At 44.1% G+C, this 19,863-nt stretch overlaps 2 pseudogenes; one reads left to right on the forward strand and one right to left on the reverse strand.

Moving 5' to 3' along the window:
- Nucleotides 1-5,031: 5,031 nt before the first annotated feature.
- LOC133755815 (protein tyrosine phosphatase type IVA 1-like) lies at nt 5,032-5,637 on the reverse strand (annotated as a pseudogene).
- Nucleotides 5,638-12,597: 6,960 nt separating this feature from the next.
- Nucleotides 12,598-19,611, forward strand: LOC133756488 (ankyrin repeat domain-containing protein 42-like; annotated as a pseudogene).
- The last annotated feature ends 252 nt before the right edge of the window (nt 19,612-19,863 follow it).

Here is a 19,863-nt window from a genome sequence, read left to right on the forward strand (position 1 = left end):
GGCATATCTCCTGCACATGTGGTGATAAGCTGGTGACCCCCACCCACACCCATATGGATTCATTCAGAGAAACTAGCATTTCCATCTGGGTTGATGTACTCGATAGGAAACAAAATCATATCAAATGGTGGGGCTGGGCTATGTCCCCTCTGGAAGAGAGTGAGGTTTAGTTGACTTGTTTTTCATCAAGACTTATTTATCAAACAAACTGTGAAGTTTTGGGCCATAACTGTTTCATGGTACCAAAAGGAAGAGGAGGAGAACAAAGGAAAGGAGAAGGAAAAAAAAAACAGCATAAGTTTATGACAGGAGGACACATCAAGTTCTATTTAATAAATATCAATGTACACTTAATTTTCACAAGAAGTCTGTAAGTTAATAATTATTTTGTATTCATAAATAGGGGTAGACTTCTGTACATCTAATGAGAAAATGTAGATTATTAGTGATGATGTTGTTTGTTCTTAAAAAACAAGTTGGGCCAGCACTATGGCATTGCAGGTAAAGCCCTCGCTTGTGGTACCAGCATCCCTTATTTGCCCTGGCTTGAGTCTCAGCTGCTCCAAGTCTGATCCAGCTCCCTGCTAATGCACTTGGGAAAGCAGTTGAGAATGACCCGGTCCCTCAGCCCCTGCACCCACGTGAGAGACCGGGAGAAAGCTCCTGGTTCTCTCTCTCTGCCCCCCACCCCCGCTTTGTAACTGACTTTCAAATAAATAATTAGATTCTTAAATAATGGAGACAAGACTCAAATAAGTATATTAAAAGCACATGAGATATAATTTCTCCAGAGGAAGGGTGTATGGTAAAAGAAGACTGTATGGTCCTCTTGTTTTATAAGTAAGTTTCCTACAGAATCACACACTGTAAGGTGGCTCCCTGTGCACTTGCTGCCCAGGACTCCTTCACCTTAGGGGGGCCATGCTTCTCTGTTTCTCACAGTCCACTTACCTGACCATTAACAAAATATCCAGAGCAGGGGTGGGCACATCACACAGGGCTGGAGCGCACAGCTACTTACGTCATCATAGTGACCCCCCACTGCCTCACCGTCTCCCTTACGGTGTTGCTTCCCTCACTGTGGCTGGAAGATTGAGATGCTCTTTAAATCGGAGGCAGACTTCACTATATGCTTATTTAAAATTGCTATTTTTAATATTTATTTGATTTATTGAAAGGTAGAGTGAGTTACAGGAAGGGGAATGGAAGACAAGGAGAAAGAGAGAGAGAGAGAGAGAGAGAGAGAGAGAGAGAGAGAGAGAGAAACTTCCATCTTCTGGCTCACTCCCCAAAAGGCCACAATGGCCAGAGATGGATCAGGCTGAAGCCAGGAGCTTTTTCCAGGTCTCCCAAATGGGTGCAGGGGCCCTAGCACTTGGGCCATCCTCTACTGCTCTCTCAGGCACATTAGCAGGCAGCTGGACTGGAAGTGAAGCAGAGGAGACTCCAACCAGTGCCCACACAGGATCAGAGTGCTACAGGCATTTTTTTTAAATAAAATAAATATAAGAGCGGCAATATGAGAGGGAGGAGATGTACAGTTTGGTACTTGCCCCACATGGTAGAGTTAGAAATGTGCCAGGGGAATTCCAATTCAACTCCATCAAGTTGGCATGTACCAATGCCATCTCACTAGTCCAAGTGATCAATTTCAGTTCACAATTGATCACACTGATAGGTCTAAGAGTCAAAGGGATCACATAAACCAGACTAGTGTCTGCTAATACTAACTGATAAAATAAAAAAGGGAGAGAATGATCCAACATGGGAAGTGGGATACACAGCAGACTCATAGAATGGCAGATGCCCTAAACAGTACTCTGGCCTCAGAATCAGCCCTTAAGACACTCGGATCTGGCTGAAGAGCCCAGGAGAGTATTTTAGGCATGGAAAGCCAAGACACTCTGGCAAAAAAACAAAAAAAAAAAACAAAAACAAAAACAAACAAACAAACAAAAAAAAAACAAACCTATATGAAAGATCTCTGCGAGTGAGATCCCAGTGGAAAGAACAGGTCATCAAAGAAGGAGGTACCTTTCTCTGAAGGGAGGAGAGAACTTCCACTTTGACTATGACCTTCTCTAAATAAGATCAGAGTTGGTGAACTCAAAAGGCCTCCATAGCCTTGGCAACTCATGACAAGAGCCTAGGGTGATTGCTGACGCCATGAACTAGAGTGTCAATTTGCTAAGTCAACAACAGGAGTTACTGTGCACTTACTCCTCATGTAGGATCTCTGTCCTTAATGTGTTGTACATTGTGAATTAATGCTATAACTAGTACTCAAACAGTATTTTACACTTTGTGTTTCTATATGGGTGCAAACTGTTGAAATATTTAATTAATATATGCTAAAATTGATCTTCTGTGTATAAAGAGAATTGAAAATGAATCGATGTGAATGGAAGGAGAGGGGAAGCGGGAGAGGGGAGGGTTGTGGGTGGGAGGGAAGTTATGGGGGGAGAAAAAGCCATTGTAATCCATAAGCTGTACTTTGGAAATTTATATATATTAAATAAATGTTAAAAAAGAAATGTTTATTTAAAGTGATTTCACCAATAAGTACCTTCCCATAACATGCCCCTAGAAAATACTTTTTTTTTTTTTAAACTCACCTCTCCCTTTGCATGACTCAGAGGGGTCATCTTCAAAGCTCCAAAACTGGAGTCCTGAAATTTTCAGCCTTTCCCTGAGTTTATCCACCTCAGCTCAATATTCAGCCAGCTGACATTCTAATTTTTCTCTTCATAATCGTTCACACTCCAGCTAGCTGGGCAGCTCTGAGATGGTCCTTTCAGATTTGAGACGTTGTTTCTTCTGCTGTAAATTTTCTTCTGTTATCTTTCCAAAGTGTCTCTAGTTGCTCATAGCAATTTCCAGAAGGTGTCTCAATTCTACAATTTTCTTTCTTTTATGGAAAGCTTTTATTTAATAAATATAAATTTTGTATATACAACTTTTGGATTATAGCAGTTCTTCCTCCATCCCGCCCTCTGACCTCAAACCATCAACTTTGTACTCCCTCCCATTCTTCATTAAGATTCATTTTCAATTATCTTTATATACAGAAGATCAACACTACACTAAGTAAAGATTTCAACAGCTTTCACCTGTACAGAAATATAAGATAAAGTACTGTTTGAAGACTAGTTTTATTGTTAATTCTCATAGTACAACACATTAAAGAAATGGGTCAATATATGGAGGACAAGTGCACAGTGACTCCTGTTGTTGATTTAACAATCAAAACTCTTATTTATGATTTCAGTAATCACCCAAGGTTATTGGCATGAGCTGCCAAGGCTATGGAAACCTCTTGAGTCCACAAACTCCGACATTATTCAGACAAGGCCATAATCGAAGTGGAAGTTCTCTCCTCCCTTCAGAGAAATGTACCTCCTTCTTTGAGGGCTCTTTCTCTCCATTGGGGTCTCACTCACAGATATCTTTCATTTAGGTCATTTTTTTTTTTGCCAGGGTGTCTTGGCTTTCCATGCTTGACATACTCCCATGGGCTTTTTAGCCGGAACTGAATGCCTTAAGGACTGATTCTGAGACCAGAGTGCTGTTAAGGTATTTGTCATACTAAGAGTCTGCTGTGTGTCCTGCTTCCCATGTTGTATCATTCTCTCATTTTTAATTTTATCAATTATTATTAGCAGACCCTTGTTCTTATTTTTGTGATCCCTTTGACATTTTATCTTATCTTTATAACCAGTCATGAAGTTAAACTGATCACTTTAATTAGTAAGATGGCATTGTCACCTGCCAACTTAATGAGATTTGTAGTCCCTTACACATTTTTAACTTTTTTAAATGATAAATGCATTTCATTATTTATTTAGATGTTTAAGCTCTTGCACTAAGTTTTTACAAGCTGGTGAACACTGACAAATTATTCTCCCACAGAACTATAGCCACACATTCCCAGACAGTACAAATATATGGTTGAACTAACATTAATACACATCACCATTTTATCAATTACATAATAAAACAAATTATCAAGTATTCAAATATTAAGTTACACAGCTCAAAAGGCATATAAAATATTAGATGTCTGCTCAATTCATTAGCAGAAACCCGCTTCTTGTTTTTTGCAAGAGGTTGGGAAGGAAAAAAAAATCACACTTCAAACAAAAATAAGTTGGTAAACAACTTTTGATAAATATGAAAAAAATTACAAGAATTTCAGAAATTTTATGACTGAGAATTTTAAGCTACAATAACAAAGCATCTCTACCTCTTAAAAAATACTTACTAAATTAAAGAGCATATTCTACATGTTATGCACAAGACAAAGGCAACATTTTACTAAAAATATTTAATAGCCCCCTCCCATTCTTTTCTCAAGTCCCTCCCTGTTAAGCTGCACCTCAGAGTGCAAATGTTAAATTAACTGTAAGGCTTTTTTTGTCTGAAGACATTAAAGACATGTGCTTCTGTACAATGTAGATTTTTCAAAATGGAGGTTTTATATTAACAGCAAAAGATTTATAGAAACATTAAATAATCATAAGACTTGGTAAAAAAAAAGAAATCAATGGTTAAGCAAACCTGATATATACTGGTATGAATGTGGGAGATGTAAACATAAAGTGAGCAGGCAAATAACCATATAGTCCCCAGTTTTAATGTTTGAAATGACTGAAGGAATAAACCACATAAGGTCTAGAGTGTTCATAGTTCCTGGGATTTTAACTCTGTATGATACTAAAAATATACAAGTATTGTGCTGGGTATTTTGGCACCTAATCTTTCTAAATTTCTTATGTATTGATAAGATTCTGGCATGGGAATAGATTTAAGATACAACTCAATATTGCATGATTTCAGGAAAAGTCAATTTGTACAAATGATAAGCACATTTTAAATACTAAACAGCAACAATCTTTTGCTAAATGACCAAATAAGTTGGTTATAACCCAAAGATAGAGGTTGCAATTCTGTCAAACTCGTGGCCTGGTAAAACTAATTTTCAGTACCCTTTGGAAGCTTCACTTAACTTATTCACCAAGCCAACATGTTGGCTAATATGTATGACAAATTAGATCCTGTCTCAAGTTCTTCTTCCAAGGCAATAGCATTAGGCACCCCAGTTTTATTGAATGCAACAGTTGTTTCTATGACCATTGGAGTCTTTGAAGTGCAGCCGCATCTTAGGACAATATTTTTCCAAATACAAAAGTTGTTTGCTGTTAAAAGCTCCACGCCGCTTTTGTCTTGTGAACTGTACTGCATCTTCATATTTCATTCCACCTTCAATTAATGCTAGGGCAACAGCACTGGAGCTCTTCCAAGGCCTGCAACACAGTGAACAGCAATACAACAACCAGGTTCTTCATGAAACTTAATTTTTACAAGACTTAACCAGTCGTCAACAATCTGGTTGGACGGTGGTGCACCATCATCAAAAGGCCAATCGAGAACATGGATGCCTTCTTTCTCCACAAGAGTAGTGTCATAAGTTGCTTCACATACTCTTACTATCATGGTAACTCCATATTTCTTAAGTTCCTCAATAAATTTGTTTAATGTTGCATTGGTTGGATTATGTGTAATAAGAAATCTCATGTTCTTGTATGTGACTTCCACAGGAGCTGGGCAGTTCATTCGGGCCCTGTTAATTTACTTAAAAAACACTTAATAGGATTATGAAAGAATTTTAAAAAACTGAATACAGAAATTACGCAAAGAAACTGAAGTCTACTTCACTATCTTCCACTTGGGATTCTCAGTGCTTTAAGTATGAAGTTGGGAGTAATGGGAAGTGAAATGAACCTCCTAACAAGAAGCAGCAATTCTTCAATCCAGCAATACTGAGGCAACAGAAAGGAAGTGCACTGAGGTTCACCCCATCCAGGTCAGAACTCTTGTAAAATGCTCTGTGGATTTCAATCCAACACTTCTGTGTCCAGGTTAACCACTTTTATGGGGCTTCTTGGTGGAGTAGTAACGAATCTCTACAGTTCACTTGTCTGCATAGAGGTCGTGCTGTGCCTGGCAGTAGTCTCCACTGCCCTTCATAAACTCCATAAATGTGTGACCAAAGACACCACAAAAAGGAATATGTTTACTCATTGAAGATTGTGGCCTAATCATACAGCCGGTCCCCAGGCGGCGGCGACACAGGCGGCAGCAGCGGATGCAGGGCAGGGGGAGGAGGTGGTTGTTGTGGGACGGCGGCAGCGATCACAAATTTTTAACTTTACCCTTAGGGGTAATTCCGAGGGAACTTGTGCCGAACTGTCCATCTCCTCCTTTTCTTATTCCCACTCTGATTTATAACAGGGGTCAATTTTCAATAGGATTTAAATTCCTGAGAATAATCCTGTGTTAATTAAAGAGTTCGCCAGCGCCTTGGCTCAACAGGCTAATCCTCCGCCTTGCGGCACCAGCACACTGGGTTCTAGTCCCGGTCGGGGCGCCAGATTCTGTCCCGGTTGCCCCTCTTTCAGGCCAACTCTCTGCTATGGCCTGGGAAGGCAGTGGAGGATGGCCCAAGTGCTTGGGCCCTGCACCCCATGGGAGACCAGGATAAGCACCTGGCTCCTGGCTTCAGATAGGTGCAGCACCGGCCGTAGTGGCCATTTGGGGGGTGAACCAACGGAAGGAAGACCTTTCTCTCTGTCTTTCTCTCTCTCACTATCCACTCTGCCTGTCAAAAAAAAAAAAAAAAAAAAAGAGTTCATCCAATGGTATTAAGTAGAAAAAGGAGTAAAAAGAATAAAATAGTAAGCTGTCCCTCTACAGTCAGGACAAGGACTGATAAAGTCTTTGTTTCTCATAGTGTCAGTTTCACTTCTACAGGTTACTTTTTAGGTGCTCAGTTATTTTGTCACAGATCAGGGAGAACATATGATATTTGTCCCTTTGGGACTGGCTTACTTCATTCAGCATAAGTTTTCCAGATTCCTCCATTTTGTTGCAAATGACTGGATTTCATTTCATTTTTTTTAACCATTGTTTGGTATTCCATAGAGTACATATCCCATTATTTCTTTATCCAGTCTTCGGTTGATGAACATTTAGGTTGATTCCATGTCTTAGCTATTGTGAATAGGGCTGCAATAAACATGGAGATGCAGATAGCACTTTTGTTTGCCAATTTAATTTCCCTTGGGTAAATTCCAAGGAGTGGGATGGCTGGGTCATATGGTAGGGCTATATTCAGATTTCTGAGCTAAGTTCAAACTTCCATAGTGGCTCTACCAGTTTGCATTCCCACCAACAGTGGATTGGTGTGCCTTTTTCCCCACATCTTTTCCAGAATCTGTTTTTAACTGATTTTTGTATGTAAGCCATTCTAATTGGGGTGAGGTGAAACTTCATGGTGGCTTTGATTTGCATTTCCCTGATGGCTAGTGATCCTGAACATTTTTTCATGATGAGCGTTTAGATTTCCTTTTCTGAAAAATGTCTGTTTAGGTTCTTGGCCCATCTCTTAAATGGTTTGTTTGTTTTGTTGTGGTGGAGTTTCTTAATCACTTTGTAGATTATGGTTATTAATCATTTATCAGTTGCATAATTTGCAAATATTTTCTTTCATTCTGTCGGTTGCCTCTTCACTGTCTGCAGTACAGAAACTTCTCAGTTTGATGTAATCCCAGTTGTTAATTTTGGCTTTGGCTGCCTGTGCCTCCGGGGACTTTTCCAAGAAGCCTTTGCCTGTGTCAATATCTTGCAGGATTTCTCTGATGTTCTCTAATAATTTGATGGTGTCAGGTCATAGATTTAGATCTTTAATCCATGCTGAGTGGATTTTTGTGTAAGATGAAAGGTAGGGGTCTTGCTTCATGCTTCTGCATGTGGAAATCTAGTTTTCCCAGTACCATCTTGCTCCAAGAAATGCTTTTACCCCCTTGATCAAATATAAGTTGGCTGTAGAGGTTTGGATTGATTTCTGGTGTTTCTATTCTGTTCCATTGGTCTATCCATCTGTTTTTGTACCAGTACCATGCTTTTGTGATTATAACTGAAATCTGGTATTGTGATGCCTTCGGCTTTGTTTTTGTTGTACAAGATTGCTTTAGCTATTCAAGGTCTCCTTTTCCTCCATATGAATTTCAGCATCATTTTTTCTAGATTTGAGAAGAACATCTTTGGTATTTTGACTGGTATTGCATTGGATCTGTAAATTTCTTTGGGAAGAATGGAAATTTTGATGATTGTTGCTGTGGATTCATTCTGAGAGAAGTGTTGTGGGGGGCAAGAGGTGTGGAATCATGACTCAGACACCAGAAGTTGGGTGAAAATGGGCTAAAGGCGAGCAATCTGCAGACTTTTTTATTTCAGTTGGTACAGCAGCTTACATAGCTGAGGCAGACAATCCAGTCAAGGGGCGGTTTATGCCCTAACCAATCACTGCCTGCTGTCAGGCAGGCTCCTTAGCCAGGTGGATTCTGAAGCCATTTCCTGAGTTACTGATATTCGCTTGCCAGTGGCCATCTTGGCACAGACTTCTCATTCCACCACAGATAATTTCGATTCTTCCAATCCATGAACACGGAACATTTTTTTTGTATCTTCTTCTATTTTTTTCTTTAATGTTTTGTAATTATCATAGAGATTTTTGACATCCTTGGTTAAGTATTTGATTGTTTTTGTAGCATTGTGAATGGGATTGATCTTAGAAGTTCTTTCTCAGCCACGGCATTGTCTGTGTATACAAAGGCTGCTGATTTTTGTGCATTGATTTTATATCCTGCCACTTTATCAAACTCTTCTATGAGTTCCAATAGTCTCTTAGTAGAGTTCTTTGGATCCCCTATATAAAGAATCATGTCCTCTGCAAATAGGGATAGTTTGATTTCCTCCTTCCCAATTTGTATCCCTTTGATTTCTTTTTCTTGCCTAATGGCTCTGGTTAAAACTTCTAGGACTATACTGAATAGCTATGGTGAGAATGGGCATCCCTGTCTGGTACCAGATCTCAGTGGGAATGCTTCCAACTTCTCCACATTCAATATGATGCTGGCCATGGATTTGTTATAAATTCCCTTGATTGTGTTGAGGAGTGTTCCTTCTATACCCAATTTGCTTAAAGTTTTCATCATGAAAGGGTGCTGTATTTTGTCAAATGCTTTCTCTGCATGTCATTATTTCTCAAGAGATAATCATATGGTTTTTATTCTGCAGTTTGTAAATGTGATGTATCACACTTTTTGGTTTGAGAATATTGAACCATCCCTGCATACCGGAGATAAATCCCATTTGGTCTGGGTGGATGATCTTTCTGATGTGTTGTTGGATCTAATTGGCTAGAATTTTGTTGAGGATTTTTACATATATGTTCATCAGGGAAATTGGTCTATAATCCTCTTATTCTGTTGCATCTTTTTCAGGTTTAGCAATTAAGGTGATGCTGGCATCATAGAAAAATTTAGGGGGATTTCCTCTCTTTTAATTGTTTTGAATAGCTTGAGAATAATTAGCTTGTTACAGGACACTGGGGAGAGAGAAACATGTCCGTGCTGTCTTTTTTTTTCTCCTCTAGTTTGGCTGGTACACAATCTCCCACAGGGCTCCAAGCTGGGTTCCCTCTAGGCTCTTCCTGTAGCTCTTTCACCAGTAGCTTGTGCTGCTGTGGTCTAGTTTCACCTCACTTTCCAGCACTGGTGTGTAGGCTGTCAGCTGCTGGAGTCCCAAGCCGTGGGCGCCCACGCCCTCCACATAGGTCCATTGTGTCCCTCTAATTTTGGTAGGGTTTCCTCTACTGTTTTCTCCCTAACTCTTTCCTGAGAGTTCACTTTCTCCACTTTTTAAAAAGTATCTTCTTGCCTAGAGCAGTTTGCTCCCTCCCTACTTCGCCATCTTGTAACTGCTCCTAACCACCTACTCCAAACTTTTCCAACCACTGTCCATTCTGCAGTTCCAAAGCTGCTTCTGCATTTTCAGTCATTGTCATAGCACTCCCACATTCCTCAGAATCTATCTCCTTTATTACTTCATTTTTTGTTGCTATAGTAAAATATTTAATATTGGGTAATATGTAAAGAAAAGAGATTTATTTGGTTTATGAATCTTGGAACTAGAAAGTCCAATCACTCAGCACAGACAAAAGGCATGAGGTAGACCTCACTTTGTAAGATTGTACTTTCTTCAGAACTAATTAAATTACAGGGGACTTGATCTTTTCCTATGAGTCAGCATTAATCTAGTTATGACGTAGTATCTCCAGGAACTAATTACCTTCCACTAAGCCCCATATTTTAAAGGTTCTATCACCTGGTGGCCAGCATTGTGGTGAACTATGTTAAACTGCTGTCTGCAGCACCAGCATCCCATATGGGTTTGATTCCCAGGGGCTCCACTTCCAATCCAGCTCCCTGATAATGCATCTGGGAAAGTAGCAGAAGATGGTCCCAGTGCTTTGGCCTCTGCACCAATGTGGGAGATCCTGATGAAGCTCCTTGTCTTTGGCTTTGGTTTGGCCCAACCCTAGCTATTGGGGCAATTTGGGGAATGAACCAGTGGATGGAAGATCTCTCCATCTCTGTCTTTCTCTCTCTCTATGTAACTATCTTTCAAACAACAAACAAACAAATATATCTTTTGTAGTGGAATGAGAAGGCCATGTGAAGGTGGCCACTGGCAAGTGAGCGTCAGTTAGTCAGGAATGGCTTTGAAACCCACCTGACTTTGGAAACTGCCTGGCGACAGGCTGTGATTGGATGGATTTGAAACTGCCTGGCGACAGGCTGTGATTGGATGGATTTGAAACTGCCTTTAGTCCCAGTCGGGGTGCCGGATTCTATCCCGGTTGCCCCTCTTCCAGGCCAGCTCTCTGCTATGGCCCGGGAAGGCGGTGGAGGATGGCCCAAGTCCTTGGGCCCTGCACCCCATGGGAGACCAGGAGAAGCACCTGGCTCCTGGCTTCGGATCGGCACAGTGCGCCAGCTGTAGCGCGACGGCCACAGTCTCCCTTGCGGGTGGTAGGGGACCAAGTTCTTGGCTGTCTTCTCCTGCTTTCCCAGGAGACTTAGCAAGGAGCTGAGTCAGAAGTGGAGCAGCTGGGACTGGAACCAGTGCTCATAAGCGATGCCTGCATTACAGGTGGTGCTTTAACCTGCTGTGCCACAAAGCTGCCCCATGAACTTGCTTCATTAGCCAGCAGCAAGTGAAGCTTCTTTGAGCAATGAGGGCAGGTGTCTAATAGAAGTAGCCTTTGAGTCTGTTCTAGTGCACCTAGAGTTCAGTGGAGGATAAAAGGATGGGCAGAAAAAGTCAGCTTAGCAATGGAAGTGGGCAGTTTCCTGTGTTGACTGAATGATCCGGGAGTTCCGAGGGAGGCCCCAGGTGAACGCTTTGGTTAGTTTCCAGGCTGTCCTGACACTGGCCAGGTTAGAACTGTGGTTCTCAAAGCATGGCTCCTGGATCAACACTGTTAGCTACCTGAGGACTGCTCTGAAATGCTTAGAAACTCTTGGGGTTGGCGCCGCGGCTCTATAGGCTAATCCTCTGCCTGCGACACCTGCACTCAGGGTTCTAGTTCCTGTCGGGGCGCTGGATTATGTCCCGGTTTCTCCTCTTCCAGGCCAGCTCTCTGCTGTGGCCCGGGAGTGCAGTGGAGGATGGCCCAAGTCCTTGGGCCCTGCACCCCATGGGAGACCAGGAGAAGCACCTGGCTCCTGGCTTCGGATCGGCACAGTGCGCCAGCTGTAGCGCGACGGCCACAGTGGCCATTGGAGGGTGAACCAATGGAAAAGAAAGACCTTTCTCTCTGTCTCTCTCTCTCTCACTGTCCACTCTGTCTGTCAAAAAAAAAAAAAAAAAAAAAGAAATTCTCAGGCCACTGGCACCGCGCCTCACTAGGCTAATACTCTGCCTGTGGTGCTGGTACTCCGGGTTCTAGTCCCGGTTGGGGTGCTGGTTCTGTCCCGGTCACTCCTCTTCCAGTTCAGCTCTCTGCTGTGGCCCAGGAAGGCAGTGGAGGATGGCCCAAGTGCTTGGGCCCTGCACCTGCATGGGAGACCAGGAGGAAGCACCTGGCTTCTGGCTTTGGATCGGCACAGTGCGCCGGCCTTAGTGGCCATTTCAGGGGTGAACCAATGGAAGGAAGACATTTCTCTCTGTCTCTCTCTCTCACTGTCCAACTCTGCCTGTCAAAAAAAAAAAAATTCTTGGGCCCACCCTATACCAACTGAATCTGGAGCTCTGGAGGCAGGGCCCATTAATCTGAGTTTTACAAGTTGACTTGATTTGAGTGCATGCTCCATGTTGAGAACCACAGTGGGAGAGAGTCCTTCTTTATCAGAGAGCCTGAAGCAAGGAATCAGGCTGATGATGGAGGCTGTGACATCATTTCTGGGTCACATCCTTGTGGTCTGAAGATCCGATCAAGATTTCATCATCACTGCTCGGTCCTGGGAGTGACATCTTCCAGGCCTGGGAGTGACGTCTTCCAGTACCTGTTCCTGGTTTGCCTCTCCTTTCCCCCTGATGGTCTGTGTGTCTCTGCCCCTGGGCCTGTGTATCTCCAGTATTCTTACTCATATGTGTATGTCCACAGCCAATTTCCAGGTGATTGGCTCCTCAGTTCCCATTGTGGCAGAGCTGGGTGGTGACCCCACTCTGCCCTGCTACCTGGTCCCAGCCATGAACGCAGAGGACATGGAGCTGTGGTGGTTTCATACCAAGTTCTCAGAAGAAGTGTTTGTCTATTGGAACCACCATGAGCAGAAGGAGGAGCAGATGCCCCAGTACACAGGGCGGACCTCGCTGTTAAGGGATTTCTTAACACACGGGAAGGCTGCCGTGCATATCTGGAAGGTCCAGGCTTCAGACAGCGGGAGGTACACCTGCCTCTTCCAGAAGGGAGATGACTATGAAGAGGCCATTCTAGGACAAAAGGTGGCAGGTGGGTGACCTGATTTGTATTCTAGATCTGGACCTTGGGAGTATTGGGTTTGGGAGGGAACTCATGTAATTAAGTCTCTCATTTTACATGTGAGGGAAGGCAGCTCACTCATTGATGTTTTCATTATAAATCTTGTACATGGAGCCCCTACTGTGTCAGTTGGGTTTACTCACACATCTTTGGTGTGAATATTGAAGTAAAATCAAAACCAAAGTCTTCTCCCACAATTCCTCTTTGCAAACATAGTAGGAAAACGCAACTGTTTGATACATGAATAAGCACCAAATAGGAATGTGATACACATCACAGGCAGTCCATTAAGAGACTGCAAAGACAGGGAAATCTCATCTTTTGTTTGTGTTTTTTTAGTCAATCAGATGTAACATGAATTCCAGTTTTAAAAAGTTTTATTTATTTATTTTTATTTAATAGAAAGAGCAACAGAGAGTGATAGAGATAGAGATCTTCCATCTGCTGATTCAACCTCCAAATGCCCACAAGAGCACCAGTGGCACAAGTGTTCTCCGATCTTCTGCTTATATCAGGCTAAGCCACTCTCTCATTGTGGAAGTTGGGTCACATGACCAACCTCAGAGTGCCAATGTGAGGGAACCATCAAGTGTGTGGTAGAGGGCTGGCTCTATACTAAGGTAGGCAAAGTATAGGAGGCATTTAAATAATATGTATTAAGTTCTGAAAGTCTGATTTTCTAGTGTCTGTAAGGAAACCTGGCAGAGATAACTCATAAGGGTGTGGGAATAAGAGAAGGGGCTGGGGAGACAGGATTATTGATTGCTTTAGATTTGAAAGTGATTTACAGAGAGAGGCAGTGGGAACCATAGCAGGTGCCCCAGGAGGGAGTGAGGTGAGGAGATCAGAGGTTCAGGATGGAGTCCTGGGGTCAAGTTCCTGCTCCTGGTTTCTCTGGGCCTCAGTCTTCCCATCTGCAGTGTTGAGGAGAAAGCCCCCTACTCTGTGCCCCCATGGATCCCAGGGCTCTTTCCCCTCCTTCAGGCCACGCCCTCCCATGGACTCTCCAGAATGGAACACAGTGACTCCCCTGTAGCTGTGCCACACCCACACCCTGCTAAGGGCCGTGGACTAAGTGGTCCCCAAAGTCTCCTCCTGGGCCACAGAGCCCTTCTTCCTGCAGGCCTCTCCCTGGAAGGCAGCTTTTGCTGGGAGCCTGACCATGCTGGGGCTCTTGCTCTTTGGGGCTGGCTGCTTCACCAGGAGAGAGCACTCTGCAAAGGTGCAGGAGAGGCAGAACCAGGAGAAGCTGCGCCGGGCTAAGGAGGAGGACCAGCAGGCAAAGGAGGGGGCACTGAAGTCCACAGGTAGGAGGCCAGGGGCCAGGCATGGCGGGGCAGCTGGTGCTGAGAGGAAGGATGCTGGGAGATGAGTCTGTGGGTTCTGCTCTCCAGAGCAGGTGTCTGTGGAGACCTAGACAGGACAGCTGGAGGCTGGAGCTGTGCGTGGGTCTGGAGTAAAAACTTTTCTAGGATACAGATGAGGTCTTTCCTGTGGGTTCTCCAGGCACATGGTCTCTCCTTTTCTTGGGGACGGAAGTTCAACGTTTTTCTTTCTCTTTCAGATGAGCTCCAAGCAGAACTTGGTAAGCTCTGCTCCCCTCCTGAACTCTCCATGTCCCTTTGTGGAGGACATTCTGGTTCTCAGCTCACCTGTTCCCTGTGCTGCTTTTCAGGGTGGAGGAAGACAGCTTACCTGGCTGGTGAGTGACTCTCCAGATGTTCCCTGGTCTCTGTCCCACCTGTGCCCAGCTGTCCCCTCCTTGTCTCTGTCCAGGCACAGACATGTGGACCCTCGTTGGTGCAGCAGTGGGAGTGGTGGTGGTAGCACCCTGCTCCCTGGGCTCTCTCACATCTGGGTGACTGTTTCCAATCTGTGCTTCAAGACATGTTTACTGCATCCTGGGTCTTTTCCCAACCCTGGCCTGTCCCCCTGTGAGTGCCATTAGTGTTTTCAGCCTCCAGTGCCCTAGCTCTTGGTCTGCACCAGTAAGCCATCAGGCAGATGCACTGAGATTTCATGAGAGGAGGGAGATGAATAAATGCTGTCATTGGGTTTGGGGGTGCCATCTTCTGCCCCCTCCTTCCCAGAACATCACCAGGGGGAGTTGTTCCTCTCCTGTTTTGCAGTTGTGCTGCTGAAATGTGAAAAGGAAAGTACTGGGTTGGTGACCAGATATGGGGATGTGATGGGACTTGCTGAAAGTTTCTCAGCATACTGACACTTCTCTCTAGAAATACTTTATGGAGAATGTTTGGCTCCATTGATCCCAGAGGGGTCTCATTACCATGTGGTTTCTTCTTTGCCTTTAATTTTCCCAATATACCCAACCAGGAAATGTTATGCAATAATTGTTAATATAGAATAATTTGTGCTTTTAAAAATATTTATACTATTTTTATTTGAAATGCATAGTTACAGAAAGAGAGATTGAGTGTGAGAGAGAAATAGAGAGAAAGATCTTCCGACTGCTGATTCAGTCCCCCAATGGACACAATGGCCGGGACTGTCACAGGCACAGGCTGAAGCCAGAAGCTTCACGTGGGTCTCCACATGGTTGAAGGGGCCCAAGCACTTGGGCCATCTTTTGCTGCTTTTCAGGTACCTTGCAAGAACCTGGATGGGAAGTAGATCAACCAGGACTTGAACTCAGGCCCAGTGTTGCAGCTTTAGACACTAAGCCACAATGCTCGTCCCATTTTTTCACCAAAATATCTTCACACAGGCATTTTTTGCTCCTAACAGCACGAAGGACCAGTGACACAGGAGACTTTATGGGTTTTGAGGCACAGGGCAGAACGCTGACAGCCAAAAGTCACCCAGCAGTGGGGCAGGGGTGCAACTCAGCTGTCCTGCAGGCTTCCTGATCTGTGGTAGGGAGTTTCCCACAATCCTCTGCTGTCTGCACTTGCAGGAGGCCCCTCCTGTGCAGCCTCTCTCCTCCTGCAGAGTCTGACTTCAGCACAGAGGGCAGGGAGGGCTGAGCAGGTGGTGTGGCTGTGGTCTCACCAGGGTGTGTTTCTTTTCAGCCTGGAGGAAGGCACAGCTGTATGCTGGTAAGTGATGCTGATGGTGCCTCTGCCTCACCTGCCTTGCCTGTGCCCCGCCCCTTCTCTACCTGTGGACTCAATTCCAGATGGGCTGGGTGTCCCTGCTCTCCTAGTCACTGTTGTAGCCTCCACGGAAAGGTGGCAGGTACTCCTCTATGGGAACACAGCTCTGCTTCCATTCTGGGACCTTCATCTACTTACTGCAGGTCATGGTTAGGGATAGGTACACCTTCTTTTAATTTATTTTTTAAAAATTTTTTTAATTTATTTTTTTATTTTTGACAGTCAGAGTGGACAGTGAGAGAGAGAGAGAGAGAAAGGTCTTCCTTTGCCATTGGTTCACCCTCCAATGGCTGCCACGGCCGGCGAGCTGCGGCCGGAGCACCGCGCTGATCTGAAGCCAGGAGCCAGGTGCTTCTCCTGGTCTCCCATGCGTGTGCAGGGCCCAAGCACTTGGGCCATCCTCCACTGCCTTCCCGGGCCATAGCAGAGAGCTGGCCTGGAAGAGGGGCAACCGGGATAGAATCTGGCACCCCGACTGGGACTAGAACCCGGTGTGCCGGCGCCGCAAGGCGGAGGATTAGCCTGTTGAGCCACGGCGCCGGCTCAGGTACACCTTCTTAAAACCCCAGTTCAACTGACCCTAGGCATTGGGGGGTGACCACAGAGTTTATGTGTGAGGAGAGCCTGGAGCAGGGCACCGACTGTGTAGATCAGGAAGCGCCGGTCTCCAGATGACCCTGGGAGCCACGTTTCACTGCTCAGGACTCAGATTATACTAAGTGGTTGTGGGATCTATGTTCTTCTTACCCCCAGATTCCTCCCTTCATGGCCCACTTTGGTCTTCCTGGCCCTCTGGAATATGGTCTTCTCTGCTTCTTCGTGCTCTGACCACAGTCCAGCCTGGGTTTCTTCCTCTGAGTACTGGTGGTTGCTGAGGAATTAGTTACTCCGAGTAAATGTTCTAAATCCAGGACCAGAGCCTTTGCAATGTTTGTGGACAGATTCTTGGGTTGGAGTCTCTGATATATCTGAAATTGTATACAATGTTTGTGTACTCTGAGTAGATTAGAAAAACTTTAAAAATGTGTTTAGCATGCAGAGAGTGAAACAGCGAGAATGACAGATAACCCATCTCTTAGTTCACTCCCTAACTGCTAGCAACAGCCCTGGCTAGGTCAAGGCCAGGATCTAGGACCTCAGCCTAGATCTCACAAATGCATATCAGAAGCACAACCCCTCAGTGCTGCTTCTCAGCGTCTCCATTTGTAAGAAGCTGGAGTCTATAGCTTGAGCTGGTGATTGAACTCAGATATTTCATGTGAAAGGTGGATGTTTTATCCACTAAGCCAAATGCCTACCTCTGTTTTTAAAAGTATGTTTATTTGAATAAGAGGGAGGGAGGGCGAGAGAGAGAGAGAGAGAGAGGGAGAGAGAGAGAGAGAGAGAGGGAGAGAGAGAGAGAGAGAGAGAGAGAGAGAGAGAAACACTCCAATTGGCTGTTTCATTCCCAAATATCTGCAATGGCCAGGGTGTTTTTTTTTTTAAGATTTTATTTATTTATTTCAGAGGTAGACTTACAGACAGTGAGAGAAAGAGACAGAGAGAAAGGTCTTCCAACCGTTGGTTCACTCCCCAGAGCTGCACTGATCCAAAGCCAGGAGCCAGGACCTTCCTCCCAGTTTCCCACATGGGCCCAAGCACCTGGGCCATCCTCCACTGCCTTCCCAGTCCACAGCAGAGAGCTGGATTTGAAGACGAGCAGCCGGGACTAGAACTGGTGCCCATTGGAACACCATCACCACAGGCGGAGGATTAACCCACTAAGCCATGGCGCCGACTCCTCTTTTTGAAGTTTTGAAGTGAACTGGAGCTAAACCCAGGAAGAGCTGGGAATCCAGTCTAGGTCTCCAACATGCTTGGCAGGAACCCAACTTAATAGATCATTTACTATTTCCATGGGTGTCCCTTGGCTAAAACCTAGAATTGAGAGCTGGAGTGGGGAACCAAACCCAAGCACTCTGACATCAAATTCAGACATCTTAACCCATGTCATTGTTGGAAGGTCAAATTCCTGCTCCTGAGTAGGTTTCTTTTTTTTTCCCTACAAGAACAAAAAATGTAATATGTGATTGTTCACTACAATTTTTTTTCACAGTTTATAAGAATTCTATATTTATTAATGGCTCAAGACCCTTGTTTGCTTTTTATGGGAAGTATATGCAGAATGTAAAAAGATAAACATAGAAAAATAGAAATTGTTACCTAGAGAAAGGAAGGCAAGCAAACCATGAGAGAAAAGAATGTGTGAGGAAGAGAAGAGGAGATGAGGGAGAGAGTGAGTGCTGTGCAGGTGGCTCAGAATCACTGCAATGGGATGAAGGCCCAGCCCTGGTGTTGGAATGTAGGAAGTGTGCTGAGGGTTTACAGGGCTTGGGTGTGAAATAGAATTGACTCCAGCACACCTTGTACTTATATTTCAGAAAAAATCTAAATTAAAACATTTAAAATTATATATATATATATATGTATATATATATATATATATATAGAGAGAGAGAGAGAGAGAGAGAGAGAGCGAGTGAGCGAGCACTTTCATCCCCTGGTTCATTCCTTGAATTCTTCAATCACTGCTGCTGCCTCCTCAGTCTACAATGGGAGAAAGTTAGAGTCCAGAGCTGGAGCTAACTCTGGTGTGGAGCTGATATCACATAAGGAACTGTAAGAGGTTTGACAGCAGCCCACATAGCTGCAGCCAGAGATCAGGATGCTTGTGTGTAGGCTCTTATGATCAGTGGAGCAAACTCAGCAGCTCAAGATGAGCATGGATGCACTGCTTCACATCCCACTGTGACTCATGGATGCTCCTTCACTTCACAAATAGTGCTCCAAAGTGGAGTGGTGAGGGACTCCTGATCATTAGTCTAATATATACTATTACAGATGGAATAGCATGTGTTAGCATATCACTTCCCAACAAATAAATTTCTTATATGACTGGCAAAATAAATTAATTGTTGGGTTCTTCATTCCAATTAGAGTAGGAAGATTTCAAACTTCTAAGCAAAGGTGACCAGGATCCCCGGGTGACTGAGGAGAGAACAGAGACCTGTACATGAGGCCACTTTTCCTGGGGGACTTGGCTGCTTGCAGCTTCTTGTTAAGTGGGGATGTAGCATAGAATGTATGGGCCACAATGGAAACCTTCCAGTTCATTAGCAGCCCTGGAAGGCCACCTTCACTGTTTCAAATTCCTACTTAGTAGAATGAGCGGAGGAACACAAACTTCAAAAGCCTTCAAGGATAATGGAGAAAATGTAGCAGACCTGGCACAGAGATTCTTTAAGTAGAACATTTTGCAGTTTATCCAGGGGACTGAGTATGAAGGAAATGATGTGGAAGATCAGGAAACCTTAGTATTTCCGGGTCCTGTGGCTGCCCTTAAGGGTGATATGGAAATGGTGAAGAAATCTGCAGAGGTTGGAGTAATCCATGGGAATGAGTGTGATGGTGGTGGATCAACTGCTGTGCTTACAGCTGCTGCACAAGGTCACATGGAGTCTGCAGTGGTTCATTACAAAGGAGCAGACAGTGACATCACCACAAAGCAGGGGACCCAGTGATGTGACCATGAGGTTTGCCCATCTGGCAGCAGTGAAGTTTTTTGTTTAAACCTTGCAAAATATCATTATTTTAAATTGCATTTTTATTCAGATAACATAATTGCTGTTTCAACATTAAAGATGGTAGGAAAACCTACATAAAACACTTCTGAAAATAGAGTACAGCAACATTATATTTTTAGTTTGATTTCTCCAAACCTCTTTTGGAGACAAAATAAATCTCCAAGCCTATTTTGGGTCTGTGGACTGCTACAGGGTCCCCTGAGTGTGCCTGCTGAAGTGGACATACTCTCCTCTCCAG

This window comes from Lepus europaeus, chromosome 3, assembly GCF_033115175.1.
Source record: "Lepus europaeus isolate LE1 chromosome 3, mLepTim1.pri, whole genome shotgun sequence".
Taxonomy (NCBI): domain Eukaryota; kingdom Metazoa; phylum Chordata; class Mammalia; order Lagomorpha; family Leporidae; genus Lepus; species Lepus europaeus.